The sequence below is a fragment of the Pseudorca crassidens genome, chromosome 9, assembly GCF_039906515.1.
Source record: "Pseudorca crassidens isolate mPseCra1 chromosome 9, mPseCra1.hap1, whole genome shotgun sequence".
Lineage (NCBI taxonomy): Eukaryota > Metazoa > Chordata > Mammalia > Artiodactyla > Delphinidae > Pseudorca > Pseudorca crassidens.
Genome location: NC_090304.1, coordinates 10,584,826 through 10,599,133, shown reverse-complemented (window position 1 = coordinate 10,599,133; position 14,308 = coordinate 10,584,826).

The following is a 14,308-nucleotide window of genomic DNA, read 5'->3' as shown; positions in this document are numbered from 1 at the left end:
CCCTCTGCACTTGCATTCCTTGTCCACAGACACCTCTAGACATCCCCTCTGGTGCTGAATCTGAATCACCCACATCAGTGGATGAATAAGCATGGGCGCTACCACTGCCTGCCACCCACCTTCCTAGCGTGGTGGGCTTGTGCCGTTCTTTGACACTTCATAGAGCATTACTCTGTCAAGATGAATGGAAAATGGAAACACGAAAGGGCCAGCTGTAGCGAAAAGAGTAGGTCTCACTAATACATTTAAGGCAAAGTGGAAACCCTCTGGGCCCCTTGCTCTGGGAAGATCCTTGAAATGGGTCCTGAGCCCCCCTGTTCCCATGGCGTGGTTTCTCCCTGTCCTGGGGAGGGGATGGAATGAAGAGGCCCCGCCCAGCTTTTGGCCCTTGGAGAAATCGAACTGGCAGCCTTTACACGGCATCAGAAGGTCTTTGGTTCATCACCTGTCTGAGAAGATGTCGTGCTCGTTCCTTTGACGTGCGTTTCTATAAATAGCTTATGCAGCGAGCCGAACATCTGTGTCCCCAAAAGGTTTTGTATTAAGTTGTAAAAAGTTGTCGCCATCACCCTTCCTTTCTGCCCCAATTTAAAGCAATGAGAAGACTCCTGCCCCACCCATTCCAGCACACCCCGTCACACCCCCATCAGAGCTGCTAGCGCTCCTGAGAGTCCCAGCCCAGCCCCGGTTGTTCTGGCTTGTCGGTGAGCCCAGACCCTGCTCATGGGGCGAGGAGACCACCCACTCCGGCACAGAGTCCTGGGTGGGATGTGAGTGACACTCCTGAATGCCAAGTCCCTCAGCATATTACTTCTTAATGAAGCAAGATGAGAAGATGAAACACAATTAGAAAGCAAGTCTGTGGGGCGTGGCATTGGGACTCAACATACACTGAGAGCAGAGATAAATCATTCTTGTACAACCCATGGTTTAGAACAAATGTTCCTCCTCATTCATTTGCTTTTGCTTTCATTCCATTGGCACATCTTTATCCTGTTCCTGTTCCAAAGGCTGCCCTTCCACGTGCCGGCTCCACGCAAGCACTTTACCTACATGATGGCATTTAATCCTAACAGCCCCGCGTGACAGCTACTGTTATGATCTCGTTTCTACGGATGGAAAATATTTAGAAGCTTGGGGACCAACCGATGACTAGCAGAATGAATCCAAAAATCCAATCGTGGGGTCCAAGGCCTTGCTCTACATCCACACCCGCTAGGTTCTCGTGATGGGGCCCCGAGCCAGGGGCTGCAGGCCTTTCCTCCGGACGGCCTCACACTGGTTAGGGCACCCTCAGCAGGGAAGAGACGACTCAAGGACACTGAATTTTCCTCTGAGGGGAATACGCCCACATGGAAACCAGAAAACAGTCTGTGTGCCGAGCGATGAGGTTATCAGTGCTATCTCAGCAGCCAACCCCTCCCCAGGGTCTCGATCAGGGAGATTTAGATCATCTCTGGTCTGAGAGGCTTCCTTGGGTGGGGGAGGGCTGCCAGACAGGCCTTTGCAGCACCTGCAAGGGCAAAATGAGATGGCCAGCTGGCACCTTGCCCTGGTAAGTCTAGCCCTTCCTTCCAGCAGCCACGAGTAACAGAGCGGTGGGCAGAGCCTCAAACCCACCAGATCACTGGCCCCAGCTTCACTTCTCTTGTCATCAGGAAACACTGGCAGGTTTCCCACTCAGGAAAGGAAGGACCGTCATGAGGCCTTCCACACACACATGTGACCTGACCACTGGAGGTGGTGCTACCCCAGGAAATGCCTGCAAAGGCCGGGACCACGATCCCACTTTGGAGATGAGAAAGAAGGTGCTTTGGTGACAGGCCCATGGGCCGCGCTGTCAGTGCCAGGCTGAGACAGGAGTCCCAGCTCCTGAGTCCCAAACTTCAGATTTCCCTTCTTAGATTCTCAAACCAGCAGCCTGGAACCCAAATTCGACCTACAGATGTGCTTTTGGAGGCCAGCTTGGTGTTTTTAATTTTTTGGAAACGAACCGCCAACATTTGAAAATCAGGAGATTTCACATAGGATTCTAGATTTCTGATTTCTTTTGAAAAATCAGAAACTTTTGCCATGCCAGGCCTGGAACCTCAACAGCCAGCTACAATCGGCTGGGGCTGCAGCAAGGAGACGTGGCCCTCTGTGATGGGGTAGGGCCACTTGTCACCCAACTTGTCACCCTCTTGGCACTAGGTGCACCCCTCTCCCCCCTCCCGATTCCTCAGGGCTTCTCCCTCCACAAAAGCCGGCGTGGCCACATTTGATACGTGGGCAAGCAGAGCATGGCTGGTGCCCTGGCCAGAGGAAGTCGGGGGGAGGCAGAGGGAGACCCTGAACACTCAGCCATCGCCCCTTTCTGTTTATTGCACCTCCCTCTGGCCAAGACCCCAGTGCACAGCTCACTGGAGTGGGTGGGGTGTTGCACAGTATGCTTCCTGGGGACCTGGAGCAGCTCCCCTGCCAGGTGTGGTCCGTCCCTGGTCTGCCTGTAACTCACGAGGCACCTCCCACTGCTCCTTGCAAGCCTGCTCAGGAGGGGAGCTTCCCATAGACAGAGACAGAGCCCATCCTGCCGCCTAGCCTGGCACCAGAGCAGGGACCAGCTAGAGCTCAGTGCTGTTTCTGGTCTATTCTGTGCCTGGCCTTCCCTGAGGCATCTACAGGGCCCGGGAAATTTATAGGCTGGACCAGGATTGGTCTCTGGGGAAGGTGGCGAGTGTTTGTAACTGGGCAGATTGATTTGTTTTGTTCACAGAAAGCACTGAAATCCAGTGATGCTGAAAGGAGCCCCTTTACCAACATCACCACCACCAACCCATGGTGCCCGAAATCCTGACATTAACGCTTTATCCCTTTGGGTTAAGGTCTCTTCAGGTGTCGTGTAAAGGCAAGTCCTCCTGGGAAGTATCAGTCATTAACACTTGAGTATGAATTGCTCTCCCAGACTGTCTTGAATTTTTAGAGCTGGAAGAGAACTCAGAGACCATTGTCCAAGCAGCACATTTTTTTTTTTTCAGATGAGAAGCCTGAGGCTGGAAGGGGTGAAATGATTTATCCATGGTTAGGAGCAGAGCTGGAGTTACAATGAGGCTTTCCTGAATCCACGGTCTAGGGCAGCAGTTGGCAAACTTTTCCTGTAAATGGTCAGATAGTAAATATTTGAGGATTCGCTGGCCACATGGTCTCTGTCGCAACTGCTCCACTCTGCCGAGGGATGGGAAAGCGGCCACAGACAAGACATAGATGAATGAGCATGAATTAGCATGAATGAGCTAAAATGTGAATTTCATAGCATTTTTATGTATCACAAAATATTCTTCTTTGTAGTTTTGTTCACCCACTTAAAAATGTAAAAACCATTCTTAGCATTCAGGCCATACAGAAACAAGCACCGGGTCGGACGTAGCCCAAGGGTGGGAGTTTGCTCGCTCTGAAATGCTTTTAAGAAGGCTGCATCCCAGGCCCGCACACATTCTTAAGTCATTTTCTAAAATGTTTCACCCAAAGTCCGATGAAGCAGGATGTGACTCACATTTCATATTCAATGTCACATTTTAAATACTGACATTTTAAAAGAAAACGGTTAGATCGTCCTTTTAAATCAACCTAGTGTTGATATCCACCATCATCCTTTCTTTTTTTTTTTTTTCAAATTTTTAACGGTGGTAAAAGAGACTCAACGCAAAATTTACCGTCTTAACCATTTTTAAGTGCACAGTTCAGTAGCATGAAACACGTTCATAACGTTGTACAGCCACCACCACCCTCCATCTCCTTAGTTCTTTTCATCTTGTAAAATTGAAACTCTAAACCCATTAAACGATAACTCTCCAGCCCCTCTCCCTCCAGCCCCTGGAAACCACCATTCTACTTTCTGTCTCTATGATTTTAACTACTCTAAGTATCTCATATCAAGGGCATCATACAGCATTCATCTTTTTGTGACTGGCTGGTTTCACTTAGCGTAATGCCTCAAGGTTCATCTGTGCTGTAGCATGAGACAGAACCGCCTTCGTTTTTAAGGCTGGATAGAATTCCATCACACGGATGGACCATACTTTGCTTATCAGTTCACACCCATCAATGGATTGCTTCTCCATTATAGGTATTGTGATAATGTTGCTGTGAACATGGGGGGTGAAGGGTGGCAGAATACGCCGCCCCCACATCTGCCACTTTGGCGTAAGTATTACATTGAGTTAAAGGCACTTGAAAAACAACAAATACAAGAAAAACACTCTGACCTTCCTTCTTTTTCAGAAAATCAGAAGATGAAACTCCCATATGAAAGATGTCCTCCTACTCCAGAAGGAAAGTAACGTTCTTCTCACGTCAAAGACAAGAAGATGAGATGGAGAGAATTCTATACAAACAGATCTTGTTAAAATACTGTAATTCTTACCTTCCTTCCTCTCCCATATAGCTTAGTTCCTTTTCCACAATTACCTCCCTTTGTTCAAGCTGCTATAAAAGCATGTAGGGAGGGGCTTCCCTGGTGGCACAGTGGTTAAGAATCCGCCTGCCAGTGCAGGGGACACGGGTTCGAGCCCTGATCCGGGAAGATCCCACATGCCGCGGAGCAGCTAAGCCCGTGCGCCACAGCTACTGAGCCTGTGCTCTAGAGCCCACGAACCACCACCACTGAGCCCCTGTGCCACAACTACTGAAGCCCGAGTGCCTAGAGCCCGTGCTCCGCAGCAAGAGAAGCCACAGTAATGAGAAGCCCGTGCACCACAACAAAGGGTAGCCCCTGCTCGCCACAACTAGAGAAAGCCCGCGCACAGCACCAAAGACCCAAAACAGGCATAAATAAATGAATATAAATAAATAAGTAAATGTCTCTCTCTCTTAGTGGGGTGTGTAAATTTCTTCCCTCTCGTTGAGCCGAAGTATCCATGGATGGGTATTATTTATTGCTCAAACAAGACAGGCATCAGCACGTTGTTTTCCATTTTTATAGATGTGAGTGACTGGATGGAACTAAAAGGAAAGTTTTTAGTGATGCCACTCAAGTTTTTCAACTGTGTCCAAGTTAGATGCCAAACATCACAAAGCAATCTAGCATCAAGTTACTTCTTAATTGTTAAGATGCTGTTGAAAATAAAAGCTAGAAACCATGCGACTTGTAAGATGATGTGTTATCTAAGAGTCATTTACTTCCTTGTCACCAGATTGTCCCTTTGTCGGTGCCTCAGTGGTTTTTCCCCACCGGAGGATCTGGAAAGGTGGGGTCTGCATGGTTTTAGTAAAGTGGAAGAAAAACAATTATGCAAGGGGATGGGAAGGACTCGGCCTGGGAGGGGTACGGGACATCAGGAACCCGGAAATCGATTCCCCTACAACCACCTGGGCCCCTTCCCATCTAAAGGCCACCAGCCTAGCACAAAGGTGAAGGAAGGAAAATCCTCTGTGTTGAGAACTTCAGAAACTCACGGCATGAACTACTCGGTCCAAAGCCCTGCCCTAGGAGACTAGACCAGGCTCTAGCATGGCTTCTAGAAGCCTAGCACCACATCCCTGGGACGGCCCAGCCCCACTCTGAGTTCCTGTCTGGGAAAGCTCAAGGCGCCAAAAGAATTTACTGTTGGTTGTTACCGACCAGAGTTCTTGGCCTTCCCCAATGAATAGAAATTGACTAGAGGCCAGACAAGAATTTCAGGCAAGGCTTTACTGGGGCCCCCGCTGCAGCAGCGGGGAGAGAGAACAAACCACAGGTTCCCTTGCTTGCCTGCTCCCCAAGGGGGGCAAGCTTGCTTTTCATATGGGGTGAGGGTAGGGGTGTGTCCAGGGGTCGGGCCGGAGGGGTGGCTTAGGTGTTTTGCCCACCCCTCTGGTGGTATTGTGTGCAAGGGGACATGAGCAGTACCCAGCTTTTGCTCCCGACACCCTGTTTTTTCTCCAGGCTCTTCAAAAATGACAGTTGGGTTTTTTGGTCTCTTTGTATCTTTGGGGTCCAGAATTTGCCACAAATAACCGAGCATGCATGCAGTTATTTTTAGTCTCATACAGTTTCTTTGTATTTTGTTGCCTGAGGAGAGGTGTATCCAGGTGCAAGTGTTGCAGCCCTGCAGCAAAGGGTCCCAGGTCCCAGCCTGTCTCAGTTCCAGCCAGCACCTGAGGATGGACCCCCAACCTCCCTTTCCATAGAGCATTTATTTTAAAAACCTACAACTGTAAATCCTTTCTCTGTCCCTTTGAGATGTGCACGTATCTCCCGCCACATTACAGTGTCTCTCTCAAGGACCAAGAGCCATTCCTTCAAATGTTATCATCAGGAAGGATGGGGCCTCTGTCTCCCTGTCTCTGGGGGGCCAGAAACCTAACTCCATAACTGCCAGCCAGCAGACACAGCTGGCCTAATCACGCAGACGCTGACCCACCCTCTTACCTGCTGCGGGCGTATTTTCACTTCCCAGACTCTGCTATAGTCCCCAGAGTCCCCCCAAGCTCCACCTCAATCTCCCTTTGAATCGCCCAGTCACCACTGTGCGAATCCACATGGAGCCTAATCAACGCTGGACTCCCTCCCCAATGCAGGAGTTATCACCAAATAAAATCTTTATCACCATCAGTGTCCGGCTTTGCTTACGGCTGACAGTGTACGTGTCCCTTCCCCCAAAGAACCACTGATCAACTACAGTGATCACCACTGTGGGGCAAGTTCTGGACCCAAAAGATACAAAGAGACCAGTGATCAGTGTTGAGGGACCTGAGTCCAGATGGGGCCTGAGATCCCTTCTCCGGAATGCTCTGGGCGAGTAAACACTGACCTACCCATCCAGCCCAGATCAGACAGCGGGTTTCACGGGTCAGCTGCTCCCATGAGAGCCTACCCTGCCCACCGGAGCGCCCTCCTCCTCCCAGCAGGACAGACTGAAGTCCTACGCTATGGAAAGTGCCTCCCATTCTGGATGTGGAGAGCCAGGACCCTGACATTTTAGGACCTGGACCAAACCTCAGGGACCCTTAAAGATCACCTAGTGCAGGGATGTCATTGTTCAACAAAGGTGGACACCAAGGATCAGGTGACTTTCCTGGGGCCATGAAGCTGATCAGAGGCCATCACTCACCTCCATGTCAAACGGCCCTGATGGTTGTAAACAAACGTTGGCCGATGTCGCTGCGCCCATCAGTTCCTCTGACCCTGAGGGCTCGGCAGACCCTCAAAGCCAGTGGCAGGATGCCGGAGAGGCTCTTGCCAGCAGGTGTGGGAACCAGCATCAAGCTGTATATGGTAAAAACATAGGTTGAGACTTTGAATGTGGCCGTATCCCTCCCCAGTGAAGATCTAAGGCAGCCTTGTGGTAGATTCTGGAAATCCTGAGTCTGGGAACCCTTCCCAAGTGTGGTAGGGCTGCGGGAAATGCAGCGAATGTTCAGTGACAATCCTACCAGGGCAGAGGCATGGACTGCTTGACCCCCGGAGCCCCATGGCAGCCTTGATTTCTAGCCTGGGGACTTCCTTCAAGGTCCCAGGAGTGACAAGGCATGGTTCAGGTTCAGGCATGGTTCATGGTTCAGGGATCCGGTCCCACGGGCCCCTGGAGGGGGAGGGGTGGCAGAAGTCTCTGAGCTGAAGAACGCTGATTAGAGAGACCTACCCACTCTATTTAAAGTTCAAGAAAAAGAAAGCAGGAAGGGAAATGCAAAAGGCAATCTTTAGGCACGTCAGAGATGGTGTCCTATGTGGGGAGGGGCCGGGGCTGCTGGGAAAAGGCCTAGAAATGTTTGTGTACAGAGGCCCATACTGTGTGGTGGCTGGGTGATGATACTGTGAAAAGTGGAAAAGATCCTAAAATGCTTTCAAAAGGAGATGGTTCCTTCTGGGACACACCACAGGGCAGTACTCTCAGGAGAACGAGGTGCAGCTAGATTTATTGGCTGGGAGAGGTGACCTCAGCACATTATTGAGTTAGAAAATGAATTTTAAAAGTGTTTGTAGGGAGATCCCATTTATGTAGCATAACACACACACACACACACACACACACACAGAGTATGTGAAAGTATCTGAAAAGTCAGGAAGCAGAATCAGGGCCAGCTTCATGGGTGTGGGACCCATGCAGGCCCGCACACGCAGAAGGGCCCCGTGCACAGAATAAACTCACTTTTACATACAATAAAATGTACCCATTTTAAGTGGACAATTGAGTTTTGATAAGCGTAACCACCATTTGTCATGTAACCAGCACCACAATCATGACACAGAATGTCTCAAAAAAAAAAAAAATCTCCACCATCCCAGAAAGTTCCCTCCTGTCCCATGCAGTCACACCCCTCCCCCCAGCTCCAGGCAACCTCTCTGTTGCAACACCTTACTTTGTCATTTCCAGAATTCTACAAAAATGAAACTGTACAGCATACGTTTGTGTTTCTGCCCTCTCCCCTCAGTGCCATATTGGGAGATTCATCGTGTTGCTGTGCTACTGGTTGTTTGTCCTTTTTTATTGTTGTGAAATATGGACAGACCCCAGTTTGTCTCTTTACCTATTGATGAATATTTGGGTCATTTACAGTTTGGGGCTTTTCTGAACTGCGCTGCTGTGAAGATTTGTGTGCAAGCGTGTCTGGACATATGCTTTCATTTCTCTTGGGTAAATACCTGGAAGTGGAATTCTCATGTTGTATGGTAAGAAATTGTCAAGCAGTTTTCCAATGTGGTTGTAATGTGTTTATATCCCCACCAGTTAAACTATTTTTTTTTTGGCCGTGCCACGCGGCATATGGGATCCCAGTTCCACGACCAGGGATCGAACCCGCGCCCCCTGAATTGGAAGCATGGAGTCCCAACAACGGGACCTCCAGGGAAGTCTAAACTTATTTTTAAACATGCTAAAATTTCAAATACTATGTTCAATATGTTTTCCTTCATCCTCCAGTGCAACAAATACATTACAGAGTGTCCAGAAGGTCTGGAAACATGCATGAAATATTGATTGTTTATTGCACTTTTTTCAGATTAACAATTGGACACAGTGCTTCAAATTTAGAGGTATTTCATGAGAAAAAGTGTCTAGAGATTGAAGAGAACAGATTGGAAATGAAACTAACAATGGTTTAAAATAAATTTATCCTGTTTCCTGAGTTTTGAGACACTGAAATGCAAAAATGACTGGAAGGGTCACGTAAACATTTCAGGCATTTTATGGTAATGGATGTGGGTTACTTCCTGGCTAAAAAAGCTACAGTTATTTGTTGTCGAAAATTTAGAAAATATGGACAAGAATAAAAGTACAGTTCAAAATTTGAATCATCCTGATGCTAGTAAGTATTCCTTCCTGTGTGTTTTGTTAATTGCACTTTTTATCTTATGCTATCTTCCTAAAATAGGTCCTGTTTACAAAAGCATTACTTCCTCATAGCAAACTTTTCAAAATAAAGTACTGGTTGTAAAACAGAAATAAGAGGCTCCTCCCCAAAGTCAACAACCTGCTGTCATCTTTCCAAACTTTTTTGACATCTGTTCAGTCCTCTAAATATATACACATATAGGAACATTGTGGGCTTTTAAACGCATAGAATTTAAATACTCACAGGGTTTTATAACCTAGTTTTTAAACCTAGTAATATGTCATTGTTCTCAGAAAACAAAGTTTTCTGATGTCTATGTAATATTCCATGTATAAATGCATCTTAATTTATTAAAATTACTCCAATATTGAATATTTTGAGTCCATTTGTATACGTGTGTGTGTGTGTGAGTGTGTGTGTGTGTGTGTGTGTGTGTGTGTGTGTGATGATGAAGCTGTGATAAACGTCCTTGTCAGTTTAACCTTGCCTGCACCTCTGATTCATTGCTTAGGATAAAGTCCTAGAATTTCTAGATCAAACTACATTTAAAAAAATTTTTTTTATACTTTATTTATTTATTTACTTTTGGCTGTATTGAGTCTTCATTGCTGCGCGAGGGTTTTCTCTAGTTGCGACGAGCGGGGGCTACTCTTTGTTGCGGTTCACGGGCTTCTCATCGCGGTGGCTTCTCTTGTTGCGGAGCACGGGCTCTAGGCGCGCGGGCTTCAGTCATTGTGGCTCCCGGGCTCTAGAGCGCAGGCTCAGTAGTTGTGGCGCACGGGCTTAGTTGCTCTACAGCATGTGGGATCTTCCCAGTTCAGGGCTCGAACCCGTGTCCCCTGCATTGGCAGGCGGATTCTTAACCATTGCACCACCAGGGAAGTCCTTACATTATTTTTTAATCATAAAAAACTACTATCAAATTATCTCCAAAATATTTTAACCAGTTTACCCTTCAATGGGTCAAAACTCAGCTGAACTGCTCTAAAATGTTTAAGTTATTTTAGAGTGAAAAATTATCTCTCATTGTTGAATTAATCTACCTGCTCATGATTATGAGGGAGGTGGGCTTTTTTATATGCTTCTTGCTTATTTTTATCTTTTCTTTTGTAAGTTGCTTACATGTGCTTATTTCTCCGCTAGGGTCTTATCTTTTTTTATGGAAATATCAAAGTACTTAATACTTTACTGAATCCCCAGCATTTACAACAGTGCCCCAACCAGTGTAAGCACTCAATAAATGTGAAATGCATGGATAAAAAAGGGTATTAACCCTTTTTCCTATATGTAGCCAATATGTGCTCTTAGTTATCAAAGAGCTTAAATTTTTGTTCATATGCTTTTTGATTTACAGAATTTTAAAATCTACTTCTACTTTCCTTTTGTAGCTTCCCTTCACTATTTTGTGTTTAGTAAGTCTTTCCTTCACCCTTAAATCAGATAAACATTGGCCTATATTAGCTTCTAGGTCTATTTTTATGGAACACTGAGAGCTTAATATCTGGAAGGACAAGCTTTCTTTCACCGCTCTTATTTTTCAAAAATTTCTTGGTAATTCTCACCAGCTTATCCTTTAGGTGAACTTATTTATTTATTTATTTATTTTTGCGGTTCGCGGGCCTCTCACTGTTGTGGCCTCTCCCGCCGCGGGGCACAGGCTTCGGACGCGCAGGCTCAGCGGCCATGGCTCACGGGCCCAGCCGCTCCGTGGCATGTGGGATCTTCGCGGACCGGGGCACGAACCTGTGTCCCCTGGATCGGCAGGCGGACTCTCAACCTCTGTGCCACCAGGGAAGCCTAGGTGAACTTTAAAACTACTTAACTCCGCCCTCCCTTTCACCACATACACCAATACCATATGGGTTTAGGGAGAATTGCCTTTAATCTCTAAATTACAATACTTGGTCTTTCCCTCGAGTACTTCGGGATGCCTTTGCACGGGGATGAAAAGACATCCGGAAGTACTGGGATGCCTTTGTAAAGGAAGGGATGCAAGAGATCGTGAAGCCAATTTTAGATGATGCCCACAGCATCCCAGAGCTTTGCACCGGCCTCCTGATTTAGCCTGACAGACCTCTAATAGCTCAAAGATGATTAATTAGTTTAGTAAATATTTTTAAAAGACAGTCACCACATAGATGAGATTGGGATCAAATAGGCACTCTCCCATATTTGAATTGAAATGTAAATGGATAAATTGTTTTTAAAGCAATTGAGAAATAAGTACCGAGGCTGCACCAATGCCTGTACTTTTTTGATCAGAAGACCCACATTTAGGAACTGCTAAGAATACAGTGTGGACGAGCATATATGCGCGGGGTTGTCCTTTACCATATGTGTTATGAAGAGAAACTAGAATTAGATGTCCAACATCTGGGAAAACCAGTGAGTAAATTCTGGTATGTAGATCAGATCGAATTTTATGCAGCTTTCAGAAGAGATTCTTTTTATAAATCCCCACAAGATACACAGCAAGCAAACAACTGCCCGTGACACTCTGGACGGTAGGAGTGGATGGGATTTTCTTTTTTCCAACCAGTTTTAAAAAACAGTTTTCCAAGTTTTCTACTATGAGCATGTATTTCTTTGATAACTTTTAAAATCTATTTTACTTTTGGCAGCCTCGTGCAGCTTGAGGGATCTCATTTCCCCGACCATGGATTGAACCTGGGCCACGGCAGTGAAAGCACCAAGTCCTAACCACTAGACCACCAGGGAATTCCCTAAAACCTATTTTAAATGAGCAATTGGAGCAGTTTTCAAAATTAGCATATCTTTTCTTATTATAGCAAAGTCACACTCATTGCAAGAAAAATCTAAATGCTGCACAAAACTTATAAAAGAAAGTAAAAATAATCTAAGATCCTACCACCTGGAGATAATCACCTCTTATATTTTGTTGTACAATAACACACACACACACACACACACAGAATGCTGTCTTGCAAACTGCTTCTTTCACTCATTAATATGCCATAGACATCCTTACACATCAATAAAAATCCATCTACCTCATTCTTTTTTAATGGTCTGCATTAAAATATTTCCACCCATACATCTGGCTATAAGGATGTACCATTATTTATTTAAGCAATCCCCTACTGATGCGTATTGAAGTGGTTTGCAGTATTTCACTAGGAAATTCACATATCCATGAGTGGGCTGGACTGGGAGTCAGCCTCCAGGCTAGTAATCATATCTATGGTCGATCCACTATGTCCATCAGGGCCTCAGCTTGCTCCTTTGTAAGATGAGGACATGGGGGATGTCAGGTGAATCCTGGGATGCCTCCAGCTGCAGCATTCCCTGATTTCTTGAGGTGGCAGCCGATTTTTCAAGAATAGGAAGCGTCTGGTGTAATTTAGAATAAATGGCACAGCTAAGAATATTGTTCCTCTCTCAAAAGATATAGTGAAAGCCCTCAAATACCCAAGTATAGGCTTAAATGGTACCTATATCCTGATCTGCACAGTGACTAGAAGGTGACTTCCAACTCCACCTTGCTCTGTACACACATAGGAATGCAGCTCTGTCTTCAGCCAGGCCAGCATCACTGGGAGAGGCACCTCAGGCACCTGCCTTTCACCCAGTCATCTAGTTCTCTTTCTCTACACACGACTCTCAGAGTCCTGCCCTTTACTCTGTCTTTTCTTGAAGCTCAAACATGTTAGGATGTCTTGGGTTCCATGTTTGCTCTGCAGCAAATCTCTCAATAATCCACCTGCCAGCGGCACCATCCCCCAACCCCACAAACGTTCCTAAAATGGGCCTCTTCTTAACAAAGAGCTTTTGATGTTGTGTAGCAAGTGGGCTTCAACTGAGCACACTAGCTCTTACCCAAGAGCATCAAAAACAAACTTAGCTGAACAAAAGTATAATCCAAAAAGATACATGCACCCCTATGTTCATAGCAGCACTATTCACAATAGCCAAGACATGGAAACAACCTAAATGTCCATCGACAGATGAATGGATGAAGACGATGTGGTACATACACACAATGAAATACTACTCAGCCATAAAAAAGAATGAAACAATGCTATTTGTAGCAACATGAATGGATTTAGAGATTATCATACTAAGTGAAGTAAGTCAGACAGAGAAAGACAAATACCGTATGATATCACTTACAAGTGGAATCTAAAATACGACACAAATGAACATATATACGAAACAGAAACAGAGAACAGACTTGTGGTTGCCAAGGGGAGGGGGGTGGGGGAGGGATGGATTGGAGGTCTGGGATTAGCAGGTGCAAACTATTATATATAGAATAGATAAACAACAAGGTTCTACTGTATAGCACGGGGAACTATATTCGATATCCTGTGATAAACCTAATGGAAAAGAATATATATATCTGAATCACTTTGCTATATAGCAGAAATTAACACAACATTGTAAGTCAACTATACTTCAATTTTTTTTAAAAAAAGGAAACTTAACTGAGCACCTACCATGTGCCAGACATTTTTCTAAGCACATTTCATGCATCAGTCATTTTGGAGGACTGGGCAGTTCCTGAAGACAGTTAGGGGAGACCCTCATCAAGAAACCCAGCTTTAAACAGTGTCTCTGACTCTAGAAACCAGGCTTAGCAAGACCCAATTCTCTGTCTGATACATAAATCCCTGCTGAGACAATAATTACATCTAGCCATTTATAAATATCTTTCACAGGCATTAATTTGCTTTGACCCCTGAAGAATTGCTTTCACTGAACTGTGCTTTGGGGCGGACTTTCAGGCCTTGAGGGATTTCATTAGAAACAGCCCCATGAAACTTGCTGCTGATTGCTCATCTTGATGATGAGAATGTCCTTCAAGACAGTAGAGAGGGTCCTCAGGGTGCTGGTTTACCTCTTTGCTTTGGCCACCAGGAAGCTCAGAAGCAAACCAGTGCCCCACCAGCTACCAAATGGACAGACCTTTTGGTACGATACGATGTGGATGACTTTCCCACCAGATTCACCTTATTTTCTATCCTTATTTTCCTATCATCCAGACTTTTCTTATTAT